General features: G+C 36.0%; 1 protein-coding gene and 1 non-coding gene across 3 annotated transcripts in view; one reads left to right on the forward strand and one right to left on the reverse strand.

Moving 5' to 3' along the window:
- Positions 1 to 26,042, reverse strand: part of WDR70 (WD repeat domain 70) — a 345,496-nt gene that overhangs the window by 94,181 nt on the left and 225,273 nt on the right. The window lies entirely within an intron of this gene.
- On the forward strand, positions 18,581 to 18,643 carry LOC128592832 (U7 small nuclear RNA). The gene has a single exon (XR_008382049.1). It is a non-coding gene; the product is annotated as a U7 small nuclear RNA (small nuclear RNA).

A 26,042-nucleotide genomic window follows, 5' to 3' on the forward strand; every position in this document is an offset into this window, starting at 1 on the left:
GGCCACCCTCGGTATATGGGGCCGGCGCCCTGCTCACTGAGCCACAGGCGCCGCCCGACAGGAATATCTTTACAGAGGTGATGACATTTTAAGGGGACAGAGGAGGTTTGAGGGATAATTAGAAGGTCACCAGGCAAAGAAAGGGGCAAAGCATATTCTAGGTAGAGGGAACATTATTTTCTAAGGCAAGAAATGGGAAAGATGCTGTTGTTCCCTATTAACACTTAAGTGGTTTCCCAATACATATCCTCAAACAATTCCTGAGTTTCTACTGAAAGTGAGGCACTACACTAGGTTGTCTGGGAGGCAAGATGATTAGGACAAGGTCCCTGATCCCCAGATCTACCAATCTTGCAAAGGAGACAAAATAATACAACTAATAACTAATAACAAAGAATGAAATCACTGCCATATTCACAAGACATAATAATCAACATAAAATATTTATTAAGCACTTATCATGTGCCAGGCCCAGGTTGAGCCTTTTATATAACATTATTTTACTATGTCTTCATAAAACTCCATTTTACAAATGAGGAAATAGGCCACATTCTTAACTAGATCCAGGATTTAAATGTAAACAGTTTGATTCTGGAGCCTGACCTCTTATTTACACCTCATACAAAATGTTTCAAGTAAACAAAGGCAGGGACAATTATTTCTCTCCTGGTAGACTGGTTAAAGTTTCAGAGAGAGACACCATTTGAGTTGGCCTTGAAGGAAGAGTGGTTTTCCATGCCTAGAAAAGGTAGGAAGGAGGTATTAAGACAGAGGATACCACCTAGTCAAAGGTATGGAGATGGGAAAGTACATGGCATGTTTTGAAACATTACACAAATTTGGTTGGCTGGAAATGTAAGCAGTAAGGCATAGAAGACAAGGCAAATCTGCACAATCCTACTGGATGGTCTTGCTGCAATGACCCAGAGTGAGGGATCTGGACTCCCAATACAACCCTTGGGTCACATCACCTGAATGGTTCTCAACCTTTCTCACTCTTAAGACAAGTTTAGTACTAGACTCTCCAAATCAGTACAAATAAAGTAAGGAAAGAACTATCCTGAGATCAAAGACCTCCTTTTCCCCTTCTAAAGCTCATGGTAAATAGCTAAATTCTTTAATACTTTGCTCCTGTGTAAATAAGGCACAGTGTGTCGAACAAAGTTCTGAAAGCCCTCAGGGAAGTTCTGTTAAAGGAAGTGTTGCTATTTTAAGACAGGATTTTTTTTTAATTTAATTTTATTATTAAATCATAGCTGTGTACATTAATGCGATCATGGGCACCATACACTGGTTTTATAGACCATTTGACATATTTTCATCACACTGGTTAACATAGCCTTCCTGGCATTTTCTTAGTTATTGTGTTAAGACATTTATATTCTACATTTAGTAAGTTTCACATCTACCCTTGTAAGATGCACCATAGGTGTGGTCCCACCAATCACCCTCCCTCCCGCCATCCTTCCCCTCCCCTCCCCTCCCCTCCCTTTCCCCTTTCCCCATATTCTTAGCTTATAACTGGGTTTAGCTTTCATACGAAAGCCATAAATTAGTTTCATAGTAGGGCTGAGTACATTGGATACTTTTTCTTCCATTCTTAGTAAAGTATCTTAAGACCAGATTTTAAAAAAAGAGTGGATAGGCTCGGTGCCTGTAGCTCAAGCGGCTAAGGCGCCTGCCACATACACGGAAGCTGGTGGGTTCGAACCCCCCGCCAAACAACAATGACAACTACGACCAAAAAAAAAAAATAGCCAGGCGTTGTGGCAGGTGTCTATAGTCCCAGCTGCTTGGGAGGCTGAGGCAAGAGAATGGCTTAAGCCCAAGAGTTTGAGGTTGCTGTGATGCCACAGCACTCTACCCAGGGGCTGGTAGAGTGGTAGAATCTGTCTCAATAAATAAATAAATAAATAAATGAATGAATAATAAATAAATAAAAATAAAGAAAGAGTGGATAGATGGGCAGTAGAAGTTATAAGGGATAGTTTCTTTTCTTCCTCAAAAGAGGGAGCAGAACATATGAGGGACAGTATGCAAAGGAGCAAACACATGTATGATTTTGCCCTTAAATGTAAAAAGATTTTAGAAAATCTAAAAATTATTTCCCAAAATACCATGGAAAATCATAAAAATTGAAGTCTGAAAATGCTTCTGAAAGTATAAATGTTCATTTCCTGAAGAATAATGATTTACCTCCTATGCAGGCACACTTCATTTTATGGTGCTTCAGATATTGCTTTTTTTTTTTTTTTAAATAAACTAAAGGTCTGTGGCAACCCTGCACTGAGCAAGTCTATTGGTGCTCACTGCCTCTGTGTAAAATTTGATAATTCTCACAGTATTTCCAGCCACTTCATTATCATTATTATATCTGTTATGGTGATCTGTAATTTGAGACATTTGACATTACTATTTTAATTAATTTGGAGTGCCATAACTATATCCATAAAAGACCATCAACTTAGTCGATAATTATTGTATATGCTCTGACTGCTCCAGTGACTGCCTATTCTGCCATCTCTCTCCCTCTCCTTGGGCCTTCCTATTCCCTGACAAGCAACAATGTTGAAATTAGGCTAATTAATAACCCTTCAATGGCCTCTAAGTATTCGATTAAAGTAAGAGCTGCACATCTCTCACTTTAAATCAAAAGCAAGAAACAATTAAACTTAGAAAGGAATCTTGAAAGCTAATAAAGGCCAAAAAGTAGGCCTTTGGTACCAAATGGTTAGCCAAGCTGTGAATATAAAGACGTTCTATTCCAGTAGAATTTTTCAGAGGTGATACTCCAGTAAACACATGAACGATAAGAAAGCAAAAAAAGTTTGGTGTCAGCATTCCACGTTATTTATCAATTCAGCACAATGTAGCCCATAAATGCATTAATGTACACAGTCAAGATTTAATAAAGGAAAAAAAAAATTTTGTTTTAGGTAGCCAGGTATAGTGGTACATGCCTGTAGTTTAGCTACTTCGGAGGCTGATGTACTTCGGAGGTTACTTGGGTCCCTGAGTTCAAGGTCACAATGAGCTATGATCAGGCTGCTGTACTCTAGCCTGGATGAGAGAATAAGACTCTGTCTCTTAAAAAAATTAAAACCATTTTGTAAGGCTATAGATGCCATGGATAGTGATTCTGATGGATCTGGGCAAAGTAAACTGAAAATCTCCTAGAAAGAATTCACCATTGTAGATGCCATTAAGAACACGCATGAGGAGATCAAAATAGAAACATTAATAGGGTTTGGAAGAAGTTTACAACACGGATTACTTTGAGAGGTTCAAGACTTGAGTGGAAGAAGTCACCGCAGATATGGCAGAAACAGCAGTAGAAGCAGAATTAGAAGTACAGCCTGAAGATAGTACTGAATTGCTTCAATCTCAAGATAAAACTTCAGTAGATAAGGAGTTGCTCCTTATGGATGCCTCTTCTTCTTGAGCCAGAATCTACTCCTAGTGAAGATGCTGTGAAAATTGTTCAAATGACAACAAAGTATTTAGAATATTATGTAAACTTTCTTGATAAAGTAGCGGCAGGATTTAGAAAGACTGACTCCCATTTTAAAAGAAGTTCCCCTCTGGAGAAAATGCTATCCAACAGGATTTTATGCGAGAGTCAATTGATGCTGTAAACTTTATTGCTGTCTCATTATAAAAAATTGCCACAGCCACCCCAACTTTCAGCAATCACTGCCCTAATCAGTCAGCATATATCAACATCAAGGCAAGACCTTTCACTAGCAAAAAATTATGTCTCCTTGAAGGTTCAGATAATAATAGTAAAAAAGTATTTTTCAATGAAGCTGTATGTACATTGGTTTTTAAGACATAAAATCATTGCACACTTAATAGACTACACAGTGGTATATACATAATTTTTATATATACTGGGAAACTAAAAGTTTGTGTCACTCACATCATTCTGATATTTACTTTATTGTAGTGATCTGGAACTAAACGGTAATAACGCCAAAGTATGCCCGCATTTGGTAAAAGTTAAGATCTGTCATTTGAAGTTCAAAAATACTAGGATTACTAATTCATTAGCAAACAAGATTTCTTTCTCTTTAAGAAAACGCCTACCTAATTGCTTGCCAAAAAAATCAATCAACCAAACAAAAATATGCTTATGCATAATTCTTGTCAGTTTAAATTGTTTTCATAGTCTTATTTGGATAATAATCTTATGAAGATAATGGACCTAAGTAAAAGTATTTATGCAGTAGGTATCAGTTAAACTGAGGATGCTGGGTTATTTTTTTCTATGAACATCCAATGAAATTAATTAAAGCTGGCAGTGGAAAAAAAAACGAACTTTGAAATGTCAAAGACATAAAAACATACTCAGGATGAAAACTTGCTGCTTTCTCTTTCTCCTCTTTTGCTCCCTAAGCCACTTTTCCTATTACTTCCTTCATATTTCTTAGATAAAAGCAGGAGAAAGACAGACTTCTCATGTTTTGTACTTTGTGGGAATGTACAGAATTCATGCTCAGTGTGTGCTGCCCAGGCATTGTGCCTCTAACATAGTTCTCTTTTTCTGACGCTAATTACACTTCCTAGTTGTCATATGAGCACTTGATATATATATCTTACCTAGACAGTTTCATGCTGGAAATATTTTTTTTAGACCATCTTAAATTTGGAACCCTTAAAATATCTGGATGTAGGGGCAGCACCTGTGGCTCAAAGGAGTAGGGTGCCAGCCCCATATGCTGGAGGTGGCAGGTTCAATCCCAGCCCTGGCCAAAAAATAAAAACAAAAAAAAAAAAACTGCAAAAAAAAAAAAAAAAATCTGGATGTAGGATTATAATCCATATGCTTATTTTAAACTGTCTCATTTTACATCTTAGCAACAGAGACTAAGATTATAATGCCAAATATAAATAGTAATAATAATATGATTCTTATTTTCTAAACTTAAGAATTTAATTAACTATTCTTTTTTTTTTTTTTTGAGATAGCATCTCACTATGTCACCCTTGGTAGAGTGCTATGGAGTCACAGCTCACAGCAACCTCAAACTCTTGGGCTTTTTTTTTTTTTTTTTTTTTTTTGTGGTTTTTGGCCGGGGCTGGGTTTGAACCTGCCACCTCTGGCATATGGGACCAGCGCCCTACTCCTTGAGCTACAGGCGCCGCCCTAATTAACTATTCTTTTCCGTAAATAAGATGATTAAGAAATGGAAGAAGAAACTAAGGATAGAACAAATTCTACTAAGCATTTGGAAGGAAAAAACAATTTAGAGAAAAGCAGAACAGACAGGGTAATATTGGGGGGGCTGAAGGAAGTGTTAACAGGGCTAAGAGAACTAAAATGTGAAATGAATCATTATCAGTTAGTTGACATTGAAATAAATACTTGTTAAATTTATATAATTGCATGAAGTTTATACTAATAAAGGAATTGTCACTCTAAGTAAACAGGTACCACACTTTCAGCAAATCATCCTTTCACAATTCCTGCAGGTATATTTACATTAAATAGTACACTGAAAATTACTAGATCTAAAACTTTTAAAGTAACCTTTAATTACAAGCCCAACTTCAGCAACCTACTCTGGCCACAGAATACGCCTTTCTAAAAATAATTGGCATATAAAACAGTTAGGCTACTACAGAACAACAATAATTGGTTTGCAAAAATAAGCGTTTCAGTCATTAGCACCTACAGTAGAGAAATGAGCCTGATGTTTATGTTTAACGGAATAAGGCAGTACAGGGCAGGAAGGGCCATAAGAGAAATCCTAAGTTTAAGAAAGTATGCTATGAATCAGGGAAATAAAAGAGAAAAAGCTAAAGGTCATGTTCTTCAGTGGTTTGTAGTGGTGTTAGAACTGAGGAAAAATAGTTCTAAAGACCCACAGTAGCTTTCTTGTAATGAATAGAGTATTGGGAAGCAAGTGAATTGGCAATTATGCTAAGACGTGAGGCAGGCTATAGCCTACAAACATTCTCTTTCTCTACTGTTCTCTGGTTAATGAAAAGTAACCCTATAGGGAATTTTAAGGATGCTGCCCTATACCTCAATTTTATTTAAGTAAGCATGAACTTGTGTATTTTTTTAACTGTCTCATATTTCTAGCTTAGATCACTGATAGAAGAAAACTTCCAATTCTTTAAGGAGCTAGAACAGGAAAGTATTGAAGTTATTTCTTTAATTTTCTCCTTTTAAAATAAAATTTACTAAAGTTAAGAATAAGTGCTACTTTAAGATCAAAAGGTAGTTCAGAGTTTAAATCCGAAGTGTGACCTATTTTTAAGACTTTACAGCCCAGAGGAGAAAGTCTTTAGATCTAAATGTCAGCGTGTTCTTTTAAAATTATTATTGTGATTATTTTTAACTCCATCATCCTCCCAATGGAAAAAAAAAAAAAACCCACACAATATATTCTATTTATCCAAAACTAGTGAATACCACATAAGAAAGAATAAAACATATCTACAGAAGAATTATATGCAAATATAAAATGTGTCAGCACTGATAGCAACTGTGATGTATGTTTATTCTCATATTCTATACAGTATTAAAAATGAAAATAATAGGCTTTTTCAATGTTAGATAAATAAAACATAAGAAGTTTTTAGAATTTTTCTCTTAATGAAGACAAATCAGTGAAATACTTCAATTTTTCAAGGTTATGCTATTACAACATGGTAACCCTCAGTAAGCACTATGTAAGAAAAAAACTTTAAAATATAGACATCAGAAATTTAAAAAAAAGGAAAAAAATATATAGATATCATAGACATAAAAGAATCAAATGCAAATTTCCATGGGGACTCAAAGGAAACCATGATATAGTGGTTGAAAACCATGTCTTTGAAGTAGATAGACATAGGTTTCTTGGCTATAATATTTCTCATTGAATGACAATAGACAAACTTAACCTCTTTTACCCTTAGTTTTCTCATCTGTAAAATGAGAACAAAAATAACACTATCAATTTCAGTGCATTTTGGTGAAAATTATAATAATTGTAAAGTGCTCAAACGCGCTTCTGGTATCAGGAAAATAATGACAGTTATTCTTTTATTTTGATATGGCACGAGGCAATTTAAAAGTAAATGAATATTAAGAAACAGTGGCTATTTTAGTAATTCTCAGAATATGCTAACTAGAAGTCAAGGGTGTATTTCAAATCAAAGGAGCAAACCACTTTGTCATCACGATCATCATCGAAGAGTATTGTAGAATCCAAGCCACGAGTTACTACCCTCAAGGAAGTTCTAATCTAAAACACATGACACTGCTATCAACTAACATGTAAAAGGCCAGAGACATTGGCTTGGCACCCTCAGTGAGTAGGGTGCTGGCCACATACACCAAAACTGGCAAGTTTGAGCCCAGCCCCAGCCTGTTAAAGAACAATGACAAACTGTCACCAAAAAATAGATGGGCGTTGTGGGGCGCCTGTAGTCCCAGCTACTTGTGAGGCTGAGGCAAGAAAATCGCTTAAGCCCAAGAGTTTGAGGTTGCTGTGGGCTGTGATGCCATAGCACTTTACCGAGAGTGACACTGTAAGACTGTCTCCGAAAAAAAAAAGGGGGCTGGAGACTGGAGACATTGACAGATAATTGTACAGCAAAGTTATTCCAGAAAGTGTGTAAGAGCCAAGAAAGCAAAGGAATTAAAACTTAAAAACATTCATTCATGAATAAGGTTCACAGATCAGAATTTCTCATTCCAAAAATGAGGCAGGAAAAGCATTTAGGGAGTAATTTTTTAACTTTTCCCTGTCTTATCAGTCCCAGAGAGAACACTACTTTTCCTTTTATAGACTGCTTACTATAATAAAACTTTGAGACAAGTTTTGACAAGTCTTAGGAGATGGATAATGATGTCCATATCCACAAGGAAAGAATCATGGTCACATTATAATGATTAAAACCACTTCACTGAGTCTTAATCACATGATCAAAACGTGTAAAGTTGTAAGAAAATTTCTCCCGTTTTTCCATCACGTTGTTATGATAATTCTTTAAGGAAAATTTATTCCAATAGACAACTAGGAAAAGAATTTCAAACCTTTGACACAAAGATACTGCTGTTTATTGTTTAATGAGTACTCTCTCTGAGTTTGTATTTATGGTCTCCATTTCTTCTAAATGTTCTAACTTACCCCTTGCAAGGCAGTGAATAGCCTAATTTTGTTCATCAGGCTCTAAAAATCCATTTAATTTTAATATTTTTTTCTTTTAAGTGCCATGTATATTAAATTATTCTAGAAATAACTAATTGATGCTAATATTTTAGTTGTCTTTTGAAAACAAGTGCTTTTTCTTCTGACATATAGGTCCTAGTTATCACTTCTCCTTGTTAGCAAATCAGCCCAAAACTCAGATTCTGTATAGATTCCAATATCTGTCAAGAACTGAGTTGATTCATTAATACACTAATTTACCAAATCTGATTTCAGATCTCAGTATCAATGTGAACTTCTCTCCAGTAAGATACTTACAAGAGAGGTTACCAAGAGGAAAGTACTGCTGATACAAAAGGAGCTTGAGAACTTGGCATGTTAAAATCGATGAGAAAACAAATGTATGTAAACTTCTAAGTTGACATGAGAATTAAAATAGTAACAATAGCGAATAGTGAAATACAGAACTTACTATTAATACCTTCCATGTACTGCTCTAAGCACTTTGTGTTACATATGTGTATGCATATGTTAGTTTTAGTTCTCCTGACAAGTCTTGGGGTAGGTACTGCTATTATCCCCATTTTAAAACTATAAAAACTCAACCAGCTAATAAGTGGCAAAGCTTGAATTTGAATCTGGGCATGACTTCTGGAATCCACACTATTAACCACTGTACTATAAAAATGCTCAAACTGAACTCACTAGCCACTAGCGCAGTATAATACATACAAAAGCAAATTAAAATGTAAAATGCCAAAAAAAAATACATACCACAAAACAAGTCTTACAACATAAATTCATTTTAGTGGGATGGAGATATAAAGATACTACATCTAAACTTTTGTATAACAATACGTATCAATAGGAATTCTCATCACTGAAGAAAACGAAATTACTAAAAGAGTAGAAAGTAGATCCCAGAATTGCTGAGGAAGCTAAATAACCAGGCTTAGAAAATACGGTATATGACAGTAAGGAGGGCTTGGCATAGATCAGATCCTAGTCAGGTTTAAGGCCCAGAACGAGCATGGAGGACAGTACGGGCACTCAAGAATGCCGAATGTGACATCTGAAAAGTGGATGTTGTCACTACTCCCGCTGCCACACTGAACTGTATTCTTTCCTCTCACTGGTTCCTGACTGAAAGCCCAGAGTGAATAAATTTGACCAGCCAACCCTAGGTTGAACACCTGTAATCTAGTAACACAGAAGAGGCCAGAAAAGTAAGCATTTGGTCTTGTTGGCTTTTGGAGTGGGAGCTGTGCTCTGCTTCCAAGACTCATGTGCTCTACGGCCCATTTAGCGGCACCAGGAGGCATGACTGTCCTCCAGAAGGTCACTCCAAAAGGTTATTTATACATACATATGCTTCTTGAACATTCCTATTTTAAGCTTTTAGTAATCTTCAGGGATGTTAAAGGCCTAAAGATTACCTCTTCGTTTATTATACAGCACCTTCTTAGTGTCCTAAAATTTTCTCTTTCAAATTTTGAAAAATTATTAATAATTTTAGCTTTTTCAGGCTTAGCATATGGGTATATGGAAGAGAAAGGTTTGTGTGAATTAACTTAACCTTGCTATGTCGACAGCAACGCTGTTTCAAAAACTTTTTTAAGGTTAAAATACAATTTTAAACTCTTTATTTAAAAATAATTCTAGGCCATACCTTTTGGGGGAAAGACATGATTGTAAGAGGGACTTTACCTAACAAATGCAATCAGTGCAAACTGGTTTCTTGTACCCTCAGTGAATCCCCAACAATAAATTAAAAAATAATAATAATTCTAGGCCTACAGAAAAGTTGTTAAAAATATTACAGAGAGCTCCCCTCATATACCCTTCACTCAACTTCTCCTAATGTTAACAACATCTACCATAACCATGGTATAATTATTGAAAAGGCAGAAAATTAACATTGACAGAATTCTATTAACTAACCTATATACCTTATTCCAATTTCAGCAGTTTTCCCACTGATGTGCTTTTTATGGTCCACATCAAATCCAGGATCCCACATTGCATTTAGTTGACATGTTAAACTCTTCTACCAAGGGACAGCTCATGATTTTGAAACATGAAGAGTACTGGCTAATTATTTTACAGACTATCTCTCAACCAGGGGTTTTATGATGTTTTCTCTTATTGGGCTGAGATTATACATTTCAGCAAGAATGTAACAGAAGCGATATTATACCTCCTCCTGTGTCATATTAGGACTTATATGATGTCAATACTTACCTATAATAGGTGATAATATTTTTAATCACTTGGTTAAGGTGGTAGATTTATTCAGTGTAAAGTTACTATTTTCCCTTTGTGCTTAATAAGTATCATGTGAGGAAATACCTTAAGACTGCATAAATATTCTTTCTCGTTATACTGTATCTTTGCCCAGCTAACTTTGTATCCATCAGTGATTCTTTATTGCAATAATTATTACCTAAAGTATTTGTCTCATGGTAATTTTCTATTCTATCATTCCTTCTACATTTATTAACTGGAATTCTTTTTTTTTTTTGTAGAGACAGAGTCTCACTTTTTAGCCCTAGGTAGAGTGCCGTGGCGTCACACAGCTCACAACAACCTCCAACTCCTGGGCTTCAGCAATTCTCTTGCTTCAGCCGCCTGAGTAGCTGGGACTACAGGCACCCGCCACAACGCCCGGCTATATTAACTGGAATTCTATTATAAAGAGTTATCTCTTCTCTACTTACAAAATTATTTATATCAATATGAATTCATGAACGTTCAACTTATTCTATGGATTATACTTTATATGCTTATCCAGATTTGGCCACTGGAAACCCCTTCCAGCTGGCTTGTGTGTCCTTTTGACAAGCACCTGTCATTTTTTTTAAAAAAATTGTTTGAAGTTTGACTAATATCATTGAGAAAATATATTCCAGAGTGAGCTCCAGTAGGCTAATTTATCTATTTTTAAAAATACACTGGGAAATTTCCTTTGTGATCACAGTTCTATCAAATCCAATTCTACAGAGGCAAATACTACAGATATATATTTTGGGATGAAGTTTTGCAACCAGAGGTGCTGTTTTAGCAGTTCTTTAACCCACTCTACTCATTTTACAGAAAGAGACTGAGGCTTGAGGAGGACAGTACTTTCCCTTAAATATTAGCTAGTTTTGTACACAGTGCTCTTCCTTCACCACTAGAGTGGTGTTCTCTTCCCTCTCCTATCAAATTTAGTCCACTGACACACTGAGAAATACATCTCTTATGAGGTTAATTGTGCCATCTCACTCAAAGATATGCATCAAGAAGGAAATCTGATCCAAAGTTGAGTAGAGCAGGAAGAAAGCTAGTAAAAATCATAGTTAAGCATAGGCCAGAGGTCCTCAGCAAAGTGGTAACGTAAGTACAGGAGGCACAGGGTCACGGCATGGACAGTCAATCAGCAAAAGCAAAGACTTTTCCTTCTCTTTCCATCTACAGAGGTAAAGTATACTATCACTTCTGTTACATTCTTGCTGAAACGTATAATCTCAGCCCAATAAGAGAAATCATCAGAAAAACCCTGGTTGAGAGACAGTCTGTAAAATAATTAGCCAATACTCTTCATGTTTCAAAATCATGAGCTGTCCCTTAGTAGAAGAGTCTAGAGGCTAGAGGACTATGGAAGAAAGAATCTGATCTCGGGGAGGTTTCAGAAGCAGAAATCTAGCCCCAAGTCAAAAGTCAAAAGGTTTCATTGTTTTTCTTATGATCCAGGGGCATAGATACAAGCTCCAGGAATTAGTAATCAATTCCTTAATTTATTCAACTAGGTTGGATATGAAGGTGAGGATTTTGTGACTCACATCCAAAACTGAATTTAACCCACACAGTGATTTTACTACAGCCTTTCCTTTTCTTTCCATCTGCAGAGGCAAATCTTCCTGCCTTGGCAGGTGGCCTGGGTATATAGTTACTTATTCTCACAAATCACTCATACTTCATTACCTATATACAAACATTTACCAAGTTGTATCATATAGTCCTATATCCCAAATATTTCTTTAAAATAAAGACTCTCTGCTCTCCATTCTGACTCCCATATTTGGTTGAGGTTCTCACCACCTCTCACTTGGTACTGAACTCATCAGACACCTATTAACTGGCCCCCTGCTTCTTGCCTTAATTTCTTCCAATCTACCTTTTATAGAGACAACAAAGTTAATTCCTCAAAAACACAAGTCTTATCATGCATTTCCCTTGCTTAAAGACTTTTACTAAAAGAGGAAAAAATAGGCTTCCCATTCATTTCACCCCACCTCAATACCACCAAGAGCAGGATGGCAAAATCACTATATAGGTTAGAGATGTGTTTGAAAAAGCAAAGAAAGCATAGGAAAAACACTGGAAGATATTGGCCTGGGGAAAGACTTCATGAAGAAGACTGCCATGGCAATTGCAACAACAACAAAAATAAACAAATGGGACTTCATTAAACTGAAAAGCTTCTGTACAGCTAAGGAGACAATAACCAAAGCAAAGAGACAACCTACACAATGGGAAAGGATATTTGCATATTTTCAATCAGACAAAAGCTTGATAACTAGGATCTATAGAGAACTCAAATTAACCCACATGAAAAAAGCCAACAATCCCATATATCAATGGGCAAGAGACATGAATAGAACCTTCTCTAAAGATGACAGACGAATGGCTAACACATGAAAAAATGTTCATCATCTCTATATATTAGAGAAATGCAAATCAAAACAACCCTGAGCTATCATCTAACCCCAGTGAGAATGGCCCACATCACAAAATCTCAAAACTGCAGATGCTGGTGTGGATATGGAGAGAAGGGAACACTTTTACACTGCTGGTGGGACTGCAAACTAGTACAACCTTTCTGGAAGGAAGTATGGAGAAACCTCAAAGCACTCAAACTAGACGTCCCATTTGATCCTGCAATCCCATTACTGGGCATCTACCCAGAAGGAAAAAAATCCTTTTATCATAAGGATTAGATGTACTAGACTGTTTATTGCAGCTCAATTTACAATCGCCAAAATGTGGAAACAGCCTAAATGCCCACCAACCCAGGAATGGATTAACAAGCTGTGGTATATGTATACCATGGAATACCATTCAGCTATTAAAAAAAATGGAGACTTTACATCCTTCGTATTAACCTGGATGGAAGTGGAAGACATTATTCTTAGTAAAGCATCACAAGAATGGAGAAGTATGAATCCTATGTACTCAATTTTGATATGAGGACAATTAATGACATATAAGGTTATGGGGGGGGAGGAAAAGAAAGAGAGACGGAGGGAGGGGGGTGGGGCCTTGGTGTGTGTCATACTTTAGGGGAGCAAGACATGATTGCAAGAGGGACTTTACCTAACAATTGCAATCAATGTAACCTGGCTTATTGTACCCTCAATGAATCCCCAACAATAAAAAAAAAAAAAAGCATATTCAATCTATCTACTGTTTTTGTGACAGAGTACAGAAAGCAAAGCTTAACGAACGCTTCAGAGATCACAGGAAAACACAAAACATGTATTGGTTTTGAGAATATTAAAAATATTTTCTAGTAAGACAAAATAGATATACTTGGTTCAAGTCTACCTTTGTAAATGGGGAAACTCCACACAAATTGGCAGTCACTATCAAACTTGAACATGCACACATGCACACATAATCCTTTTTGTTTCAGGATTATATCGGAGGGGCACTGTCTAAGAATATGGATTTAGGAATATACCAGAGAGCTTTTATATGTTTGGCTTATCATATCTCATGTAATGAAATATTCTTAATTCATCACTATAAAAATGACTATCATGTATTTTGCTGTAACTTTAAACTAGTATTCAGTGAAATGTCTAAAATATCTTTCCTTCTTTGACACATACAATTTATGTGTGGGAAAACATTCATACCCTATCCAAGTATCTTTAGTATCTCCATATGTTTTAACTCATAGCATTTTGGAAAGCTTGCTGCGCTACTAAAAGGTTTACAGGCTAACCTTCCTAGATTTAAAATTAAAAATAGCTAAATGTCATCTCACTATGGTACTAGATACAGTCAATGACAAAGAATTCCATTTAAGTTATGGCTATGGCCATTTGAACTTAGCAAAGTGCTTTAATTTTATGCCATTTCTATAATCTTGATTCACTGTCTCAGTAATATGTAATGCATAAATATAGGATAAAATAAATTATTTCTTTCAATGTATGTGGTCCTGACATATTATTTTCCTTAAGAGAAAGAGTTATAAAATTTTTAAGTACTTCTAATGTAGTCAATTTTAAGTGATAGCAATACAACTAAAGAAACAAAACTGTGGTAGTTTCTCTTTGCCTGATTATACTCATATATCATTAAAAATGGGGAAAAGTTCTGAGAAATGTGTCCATAGGTGATTTCTTTGTTTTGCAAAAATTATAGAATGTACTTACACTGATGGTATAGCGTTACCGTCTATGCCATCTGGAACACACCCATGCCATCTGGAAAATCCTACTGTTCCCAGGCTACAGCTTTGCACAGCTTGTTACTGTACAGAATACTGTAGACACTGTGACATAATGTTTAAGTATTTGCATATCTAAATTTTATATCTAAACATAGAAATGATATAGTAAAAACAAAGTATGAAAGATTAAAAAATAGTACACCTGTATAAGGTGCTTATCATGAATGGAGCTTGCTCAACTAAAGGTTGATCTGAGTGAGTCACTGAGTGCTTAGTGAATGTGAAGGCTCAGGACATTACTGTGCACTGCTGCAGACTTTAAAAACACTGTATACTTAGGCTGTACTAAATTTATTAAAAACATTGTTCTTTCTTCAATAATAAGTTAACTTTAGCTTACTATAACTTTTTACTTCATAAACATTTAAATATGTTTTTAACTTTTTGATATTTTTGTAATAACACATAGCTTAAAACACAAATAACTATACAGAAGTACAAAACTATTTTCTTTATTTATATCTTTATTTTATAAGCTTTTTTGTGTTTAAAAGAGTTTTTTTAATGTTTTAACCCTTTTTTTGTTTGTTTTTTGCAGTTTTTGGCCGGGGCTGGGTTTGAACCCGCCACCTCCGGCATATGGGGCTGACGCCCTACTCCTTTGAGCCACAGGCGCCACCCAGTTTTAACCTTTTTTCATTAAACACCAAGACACAATCAAACACATTAGCCTACAGAGCTACACAGAGTCAGAAATCTCAACATCATTATCTTCTACTTCCCCATGCTATCCTAAGGTCTTCAAGAACAATAACACACATGTAGCTGTCATCTCCTATAACAACAGTGCCTTTTTCTGGAAGACCTAAAGAACCAGCCTAATGCGTTTTACAGTTAACTAAAAAAAAAATAAGTTCGGGCGGCGCCTGTGGTTCAACGGGTAGGGCGACGGTCCCATATGCCGGAGGTGGCGGGTTCAAGCCCAGCCCCGGCCAAAAAAAAAAAAAAAAATAAGTTTTTTCATATGTTTGTTAGCCATTCATCTGTCTTCTTTAGAGAAGGTTCTTTTCATGTCTCTTGCCCATTGATATATGGGAATGTTGGCTTTTTTCATGTGGATTAATTTGAGTTCTTTATAGATCCTAGTTATCAAGCTTTTGTCTGATTCAAAATATGCAAATATCCTTTCCCATTGTGTAGGTTGTCTCTTTGCTTTGGTTGTTGTCTCCTTGGCTGTACAGAGCTTTTCAGTTTAATGAAGTCCCATTTGTTTATTTTTGTTGTTGTTGCAATTGCGATGGCAGTCTTCTTCATGAAGTCTTTCCCCAGGCCAATATCTTCCAGTGTTTTTCCTATGCTTTCTTTGAGGATTTTTATTGTTTCATGCCGTAAATTTAAGTCCTTTATCCATCTTGAATCAATTTTTGTGAGTGGGGAAAGGTGTGGGTCCAGTTTCAGTCTTTTACATGCGGATATCTAGTTCTTCCAACACCATTTATTGAATAGGGAGTCTTTCCCCCAAGTATGTTCTTGTTTGGTTTATCGAAGATTAGGTGGTTGTAAGGTGTTAGTTTCATTTCTTGGTTTTCAATTCGATTCCAAGTGTCTATGTCTCTATTTTTGTGCCAGTACCAGGCTGTCTTGACCACTATGGCTTTGTGTACAAATTTTTTTGTAAAATCTGGTATGCTGATGCCCCCAGCTTTATTTTTATTACTAAAAACTGCCTTAGCTATATGGGGTTTTTTCCTGGTTCCATACAAAACGCAGAATCATTTTTTCATATATTAGAGAAATGGAAATCAAAACCACCCTGAGATACTATCTACCCCCAGTGAGAATGGGCCACATCACAAATCTCAAAACTGCAGATGCTGGCGTGGATATGGAGAGAAGGGAACACTTTTACACTGCTGGTGGGACTGCAAACTCATACAACCTTTCTGGAAGGAAGTATGGAGAAACCTCAAAGCACTCAAACTAGACCTCCCATTTGATCCTGCAATCCCATTACTGGTCATCTACCCAGAAGGAAAAAAATCCTTTTATCATAAGGACACTTGTACTAGACTGTTTATTGCAGCTCAATTTACAATCGCCAAAATGTGGAAACAGCCTAAATGCCCACCAACCCAGGAATGGATTAACAAGCTGTGGATTATATGTATACCACGGAATACTATTCAGCTATTAAAAAAAAGGGAGACTTTACATCCTTCGTATTAACCTGGATGGACGTGGAAGACATTATTCTTAGTAAAGCATCACAAGAATGGAGAAGTATGAATCCTATATACTCAATTTTGATATGAGGACTATTAATGACAATTAAGGTCATGGGGGTGGGGGCAACGAGGGAGAGGGGTGGGGCCTTGGTGTGTGCCACACCTTCTGTGGGCAAGACATGATTGCAAGAGGGACTTTACCTACCAAATGCAATCAGTGTAACCTGGCTTATTGAACACGGTCTTTATTATCAAGTATTATATACTGTACAAACTATTTGTGCACTACTTTTATATGACTGGCAGTACATAAGGTTTGTTTTCAGTTCCATTAAAATCTGATGGGACCATTATCATATGAACAGTCCATAATTGACTGAAATCTCATTATGTGGTACATGACTGTACTTGAGTCTATACTGATCTCATTTCTTCTTCAACTTCTATTCCTCATTAACTATAACAGAAGGACCCAGGGGATTACTTTTGTACTATATCCCCTCCCGGTCCCTTTCTCCTGGTTCTACTGTCCATGTACCCAGTGATGCTGGCCGTCTGTAGGTGAACAAACAGTAGGACTTTTTATTGGAGCCAGATTCTTGGGACAGACAAGTTTGCCCTTGATAATATACATTTTCTGGCTTTTAAACAACCCAGAAAGGAGAATGAGCCCTCCTTCTAGCATTTTTCCCTTGCCAACAGCCCTTTCAGGCTGTTGAGGTAGATGAATGAGATCTCATTTTCTGAGAGGCCCTAGAGATCATAATTATAAGTACAGAACCTGGAGCCAGACTGCCTAGTATCAAATCCCAGGTCTACCTACCTCTTATTGGGTGTCTTTCGGTAAATCACTCAATCTCCAGCTAACTCGTCCTTAAAATAGGAACAAGAATATTAACCTTCAGTGAACAAGCACACTGAAGGCATTTAGAATAATTCTGGTCCATAGTAGGTGGACAGTGTTAGCTGCTATAAGCAGTAAGAAGGCAGCAAATTCTCTTGTGAATCTCTGTTGTGCACATTAGAAGAAAGCTAACTGATTTCTTTGGGCAAACTGTTAAATTATGTTACATGAATTTTACCTCAATTTTTAATTATTTAGAATTTTTAAATAAATCTATTTTTAACAATTCGAAAACAAGATAATGTATAGGTAATGTATAGATATGGCAAGAATTATGACAGGAGTACAAATAAATGAAGTTTGGGAAAAAGACTTAGAGAAACTAGACTAGATTGGTATAGATGAGATTTCTGGGTGTGAACTATAAGAAGCTCAGAGATACAGAGCTTCTGCAAACTAATTTTGGTAGGTTTTTAGGATACCAACAAGCTGTTATATTCTAACCGCAGGTTATTTCTGGAGGAATACCAGTATCCTCAAGGACTCAGGCAAAAATCCTAAGGCAGGCAAAATGTCTTTTGCACCTATCTGCCTGCTGTTCTAAATCTCTGTACCTTCTCCTGTGCCCCCCCCCCCCGCCACCAGTCAAGTGTACCCTGTGTTCAGGATGTCCTCTGCTCATTCAATGCCCCGAACCACTGTCTTCAATTTTTCAGTTCAACTTCTGTTTTCTAAATGTAGGCTCTAGCTATGTTTTGAAAAGATTAATATTAACTTCGTCTACCTCACAAGGCTACTGTGAAGATCAAATTATTTGTGGGGCATATTTAGAGGTGTTCTTCAAACTCTGGATTCCAACTCATTAGCATCAAAAAATTAATCCAATAGATTGTGATCAGCATTTTAAAAAATGAAATAAAGTGAGTGTTAAAGCTCTCTTAGAATTTGTCTAGCAGGTTTTTTAGTCTCCACCAGAAGAACCCACACACACATACTAAGCCAAAAAAAAAAAAAGAAAGAAAGAAAGAAAAAAAGAAGAGTAAAAAACAAAAAAACGTTTTTAAATGGAATAAAGTAGAATAAAAACAACTGGAGTACAAGATTAGGAATTGTTATAGTAAACTTAGTTTTCAGTTTCATATGCCTGTGTGTCTGTGCAAAGAAAGGTTATGTGTGTGGTTGGTCAGAATGTAAAATATAATTTTCTGTGTTTAAAAAAATACAGCTTTCCAAAGACAAGTAGATCCTTTCTCTCTATTATATTTTCAGAATGAGAGCATATGAAACCTATTTTACTGGGAATAGAACCGGGTTGCCACATAATGCATATGGTGACTGGCTTCTTCTTTTTTTTTTATTAATATTAAATCATAGCTGTGTACATTAATGCGATCATGGTGCACCATACATAGGTTTGGGGAGGGGAGACAGGGGGGCGGATGGGTGGAGGAAGGGTGATTGGTGGGATTACACCTGCGGTGCATCTTACAAGGGTACATGTGAAACTTAGTAAATGTAGAATATAATTGTCTTAACACAATAACTAAGAAAATGCCAGGAAGGCCATATTAACCAGTGTGATGAAAATGTGTCAAATGGTGACTGGCTTCTTAACCACCTCAGGATGCCTGAGGAGCATCAGCGCAGCATTAGCGTTTTCCACCCATGTTAAAATTTTAAGACAGAAAAAAAATCAGACCACTCAGTGTGAGAATAGTTACCTTAATAACTATGAATAAATTGGAAAATAACTTTAAAAATGTGCCTGAATTAAGATTTTATAATTAGATTATTTTGGAGGCTGAAGCTGAGAGCCACAAAAATTGGTAAAGAACAAAACTGGTAAATAATAAAAAATACTCTGAGGTATTGAGATTTAAGGCTCTTTTAATTTGAGTCTAATATAATAAAAGTTTCTGAAAAGTTTCAAGAACTATGGTAAATTACTAAGGGTTGGGTAATTATTAGAAGAAGAAAAAAATCAGGAAGGACTCACGGTAGAATTTTAGAGCTCAAATCACCATTAGATGCATCACTTCACCAGTTGCAATAAGTTAAATAGTAAGTTAAAAGAGAATGCACACAGACCAGAAAACTACTTCATATTTTGGCTCAGTCTTTACTTTCTATATATAAAAGCCCTACTAGTGGCTCTATTAAGTGAACATTTAACATTTGCTATTTTGTTTATAATGGTTAAAACAGTAATGTTTGGCCTCATCAGCTTACAAAATAAATCATAACTGTCCTGAAGCTGAGAAACATGGCTCAGGAAATCTCTCTACTCAAGAGAGACACCCCTTTTATAGGCTTTCTAGTCTCTGTAGTTATCCTGCAGAGAGTCTGACCATTTTAGACGACATAACAGTCCTATCTAGACAGCCACAGAGAACTTTACTTATGCTTTGTAAGATGTCAAAAGTCTTAAAAAAAAGAAGAAGAATTAGGGAGAATTTACTCCATATTGCCAACTGATACAAGATAATAATAAAAATAAAATGAATTCTTAAATTATCCAGAATAACATAAACCAAAACAGGCTTCTTTGGTTTCATGCAACCTAAATTCTCAACTCCCCAAGAGCCTATTAACCATTAGAAAGTCAGGCACCGTGACAAGAAAAGATCGAATGTGTTTTATAAAATCATTTTCCAAATTAAATTCTTTATTCATAACCCTTCTTAAAGGGGCATAATTTAAAACACTGTCAAAAATGAACCTTACATTAAATTCCATTTGTCAACTCTAGCTTCAAAAAATCTTCAGCATCAAAACATTGCCTCTCCTATTCAGGAAATTATGTGAATGTCTGAAATAGCCCTAACCAGTCATCCTGCTAATTTTTTCTTTCCCTACAGTTATTCTCCATGTAGAACAGCCAGATTGATTCTTTAAAAAATGTAACTTGGATCACATCAACCCTCTCCCCAAATCCATCTAATGTTTCCCATTTACCCTCAGATGAGTATCCAAATTCCTTCACCTAGCCAAAAAAGCCCTATTTGCCTTGATATCTTTCCACCCTAAGCTTTTCCCAAGTCCTCATTCAGTCTTACCTAGGAAAAGAAGTTAGCTTGTTAATCTGATTTGTGAAGGTGGGAAAAATAAGTGAGAATATCTGCCTCGGCTCTTTCCTTTTCCTTCTCAGGTGCAAGATGCCCTTAAGGAGTAATTTTCCTCTGTTGCTCCATGCCCTGAATCCTCCTGAGTTCTGGCCAGGGTCAGTGTTAGCTAAGGCTAAGTGGGCCAATCCATCCCACTGTAGGAGTTAGTCCACAAGCACTTCCGGCTTTCCTCCTCATCCTCTTTTGTAATAAAGTTAGGTTCTGGCCTTCCTCTGTCATGCTTTAGTGGTTAGTCTTATTTCCCAACTTGTTTAGAACACAGGTAGGGAAGGGGGGGTGTGCTAATTATGAAGGCTACTAAAAACCCTAATATACTGAAACACAGGACATGAAGGTCACACACACCTTGTTTGTAGGTACAGAAAATAACCAAGAAACACTCATCTCCAGATGGCATGGGTGACTTGCTTTTCATATGCTTTTCTATTTTATTTTTTAAATTATTTTTTATTAAATCATAACTTTGTACACTGATGCATTTATGGAGTTCAGGGTACTGCTTCGATATAAAATGTGAAATGTTTACATTGAACTAAGTAACACACATCCATCACAATTAAGCTTTTCTATTTTAGATGAATATTTTTACAAAAATCTATGGATAACTTTAGTAACAAAAAATAGCCCAAATTACTTTCTTTGAGGCCATTAAATAGGTAAAACTGGGACCAGGTTTTCAGAGATCACAGGCTATGTGTGCGGGATACACAGTCTAATGAAATTGAAGACAGTTACTAAACGACTATCTCTAATCATAATTACATGCGATGCAGACAAAAATATCTTATCTTTTGTAAAGATATTTCATTTTGAACTTTATATTTTGGCTCAGGACAAGTCACCAAATAGTGAAGAAGCAGAATTACATCCTTCTCTGAATCTTCAGAGACCATTTGGTCTTTTTATTTAAACAAAAGAATATGAAAATATAACACTATACTTACTGCTCCAATAGGTGACTCCGTAACAGCATCTTTTATTCATATATTTTTAAATGGGAATTTTTGGCTCATGACTACTTTCCTTTTTTTACTGTCCTAAATATCAATACACACCTATAAATATTCACACATATTTTTTTTCCTTGCCATGATTAACAGGAAATTCTAATTCTTCTAACCTGTGACTTAAAATGTTTTTTTTTTTTTTGAATCTCTGTATTGTATATTTTTATATTATATGTTATGAATTTAACATTCTTGTTTTTTTTTTTTGGCCGGGGCTAGGTTTGAACCTGCCACCTCCGGCATATGGGACCAGCGCCCTACTCCTTGAGCCACAGGTGCCGCCGACTTAAAATGTTTTAAGAATACTTTTTAAAATCTTTATAAGTAAATAATTGTGTTAACTCAGTTTTTTCTTCAGGCTTCCTCAAGCAACTCTTATCAACATATACTCATCTAAACCTACAAGTTTTTATACACGTGGTTTTCATCAGTTACGTGTTTTCCCTTCTATGTATTAAAATATCCATGCATCTACGCAGTGCATAAGTTTTGCCTTCTAAGTATACTGCAGAGGTCTATATTTCAAAAATAGAATATGAAAGTGAGAATTTGGAGGGATATAATTTAAATATCTAGGTGCAAGTAAATTAAGTCCTTGTAGTTTAATTCAACAAATATTTATCAAGTCCCTTCTATAACTATTTTGTATACCAAGGAACCCAAAGGTAATAAAGTAAAAGATTTTCACTCCAAAAGAGTATGTAACAGTGATACATAAACTTTTGTGTCCTCAGCCAATTTAAGCAAGGCAAAAGATTACCTACTTTATCCATTTCCAGATTCTAGTGGCAAGAGCACTCAGGGTTCAAAGTTCCTGAACATGAAATTGTAAAAAATTATAATCCATTTTAACAATAAGAATATGTATCATTCACTTTTTAAACACCTTTATCTAAGTATAATTTAAGACCACAAAATTCACTCATTTTAGGTGTACCATTTGATAATTCTTAATTAATTTGCAGAATTGTTGCAACCATCGCCATAATTTAGTTTTAGAATATTTCCTTCAAGATCATTCATTTTTGAATGAGCACAGCAGTTTAAGAGCACAGATTTTAGAATCAGAATTCCTGGCTCCCTAACTTACTAGATGCATGACCTTGAGCAAGTTGTTAAAACTTTCTCTGCTATATTTTAGTTTTTTCTCATCTAAAATATGTGGGTAATCACAGTACTTAGCTTCATGGTATTGTTCTGAGAATCAAATAAATTAATATATATGTAAAGCGCTTGGAACAGTCCCTGGCACTAAGTAAGTCTTCAATAAATATTTCCTATTGTTACTATTATATGCTTTAAATTGAGTTACTGGGCCTTTGTTCACACTGCTGCCCACATCTGGAATACCTTCTCCACCTACCCAAATGTCTTCCAGGGTTTTACTCCCAATGTGAGGCCTTCTCTAATTATTCTGACGACTTCTCACCCCACACGAGCTTTACCTTGGCACTCCTATGGCTCCTACCCAACAAATCTTCAACCTAACTTGAGTTTCATTTGTATTTTTCCCCCACCTTGCAACTGTTACAATTCTTTCATTATAAACTTCATTGTAATTAATCTATATCCACTTTAAAGATTGTGTTTATATAATACAATCTCTTCTGGGCAGAATAGGGAAATACTTAACCTTCACATTGGTCCAATTCAGGCTTGAGCAACAGTTGCTATATTTGCATCACGGGGTTGCTTGTGTTAGAAGTGCTGATAGGAGCCAGGCACAGTGGCTCATGCCTGTAAACCTAGCACTCTGAGAAGCCAAGACAGGTGGATTGCTTGAGCTCAAGAGTTTGAGACCAGCCTGCAAGACTCATCTCCACCAAAAATTAAAAAATTAGCTGGACATATGGTAGGTGCCTATAGTCCCAGCTACTCAGGAGGCTGAGGCATGAGGATTGCTTGAGCCCAAGAAGTTGAGGTTGCTGTGAGCTTTGACAACACAGGGTATTCACAACCCCAGGGAAACACAGTGAGATAGTGTCTCAAAAAAAAAAAGAAGAAGAAGAGGAGGAGGAGTGCTGGGAATAATTTAGTGTGTTAGGGAAGTTTGGGAAAGAGAGCATTCTTGCATAAGACATTGTGATTAGAGAGAAGCAACTTGGGAGAAACAGGAGGAGGCATGCAAGACCTGTGGGAGTAGAGAATTGGAATAAGTTTCCAAAAGAGGACTTTAGAAATTAACGCAGATTGTTCAGTGAGCCAATGACTAGGTGGTGTATTAATCCAGTTGAAGCTGCGTTGCCCTTAGCATGGAACAATGTGGGTCCCCCTATATTTCTGCAAAAGAAAATATAAACTAAATAGTAAAAGGAAAAAAAAGTATGTGTTGATAGCAATCATTTATACAATTCATCACAATCATGAATAGTATCTTTAAACATGAAAGGGTTTTTTCCTTGAGTTTTGCTCTTGACACCTAGATGTTTCTTTTAAATTTTATTTCTTAAGTAAATCTACACAAATATATTCATCTTTGTTGCATTATTATGCAAGTTTTTCTTGGTGGGAATTCTGGTTTTCTTTTTGGAAGCACTGGCTTCTGTATTTTGTTTTCTCCAGGTAGCCTGAATGGTAAACATGAATTTGGTGAATTACTAAACAAAGAAAAGCAACTTGGGGGAAATATGAATAAGTTTCTAAAACTTTTTTTTTCAATGTGTACACCATGGAATATTATGCAGCCTTAAAGAAAGATGGAGACTTTACCTCTTTCATGTTTACATGGATGGAGCTGGAACATATTCTTCTTAGCAAAGTTATCTCAAGAATGGAAGGAAAAGTATCCAATGTACTCAGCCCTACTATGAAACTAATTCATAACTTTCATAGGAAAGCTATAACCCTATTACAGGACAAGATTATGGGGAAAGGGGAAAGGAGCAAGGGAGGGAAGGGGTGGAAGAAGGATTGGTGGAGCGAGAGTAATTGGTGGGACCACACCTATGGTACATATTAGAAGGGTACAGGTGAAACTTACTAAAAGCAGAATATAAATGTTTGAACACAATAACTAAGAAAATGCCATGAAGGTTATGTTAACCAGTTAGATGAAAATATTTCAAATTGTACATAAAACCAGCACGTTGTACCCCATGATTGCATTAATGTACACAGCTATGATTTAATTGAAAAAAGGTCTAGTGAGACAGTGGTTAGTGATGCATTAGTGAAGTAGAATTTTGGAGTTGCTCTTGGTATTGGCCTTGATGAGAATCCTTTGCAACTATGCAAAACACCACGTGAATGAAATAGTTAACTGGAAAAAACTTGAGCTATGCATTTGCTAGCATTAAAGCAAATGTAAGTCCTAAACATAGATGGAAGGGTCCATACATTTTTTTCTCTTGTGTTGCTATTGCTATCTAGATGTTTCTCTATTTCTCTACAGTAATTAATTTTAAAAACCTTTACATTCTTGGTTTTCTTTAAAAAAAAAAAAAAGGATAAACATTCAGTTAGCAGTCACTAAAAATAGTGATGACTGAATTTAAAATACTTCATCTCCTCGAAAGGAGACTGAGAAAGACAATATCCCTGTACACTAATATGGAGTCCATGGTCTTACATTTGAGCAACTGTCTTACTGACATAGTACATTATCCAGCCTTATTATTCTTCTGTCACATGTTTCCTATTTTCTTCTCTGTGTGTAAGTTAGAATCTCTGTATCCCTGGTGTCCTGAAATTTTATGAAATATAGCTTGGTTTAAGTCTTTTTCATTCTTTCCAGATGAGTCCTTCACATCTGGAAAGTCATGTTTTTACAGATCTAAGACGTTTTTGTTTGTCGTTGGTAACACTTCTTACCTAAATGCATCCTCCCTCCCCTATTATTTTCTCTTTCTAACCCTTCCTTATCAAATATTGCATGCACCCTAAATTGACCCTTTAAGTTTCCTAACCTTTTTTTCATTTGTTCTATGTTCTAGATTTCCTTGACTATATTTCTATCTACTCTCGAGGAGATTTCAACACTCTCAGGGATTTGCCAAGTCCTCCGCCACCTAATACCACTTATTTATTATCCAAGAACTCTTTATTGATTTCTAAATGTTTACGAAATTTGTTCAATTTTTTTTTTTTTTTTTTAGCAGGATTCTACTTTAGTTTCCTGGTGTATTATTCTCATTTCTGTCTGAGAGTATTAGTTGTTTTTTGTGAGACAGAGTCTCACTATGTCACCCTCGGTAGAGTGCTGTGGCGTCACAGCTCACAGCAACCTCAAACCCTTGGGCTTAAGCATTCTCTT

Source organism: Nycticebus coucang, chromosome 1 (genome assembly GCF_027406575.1).
Source record: "Nycticebus coucang isolate mNycCou1 chromosome 1, mNycCou1.pri, whole genome shotgun sequence".
In the NCBI taxonomy this organism is placed as follows: domain Eukaryota; kingdom Metazoa; phylum Chordata; class Mammalia; order Primates; family Lorisidae; genus Nycticebus; species Nycticebus coucang.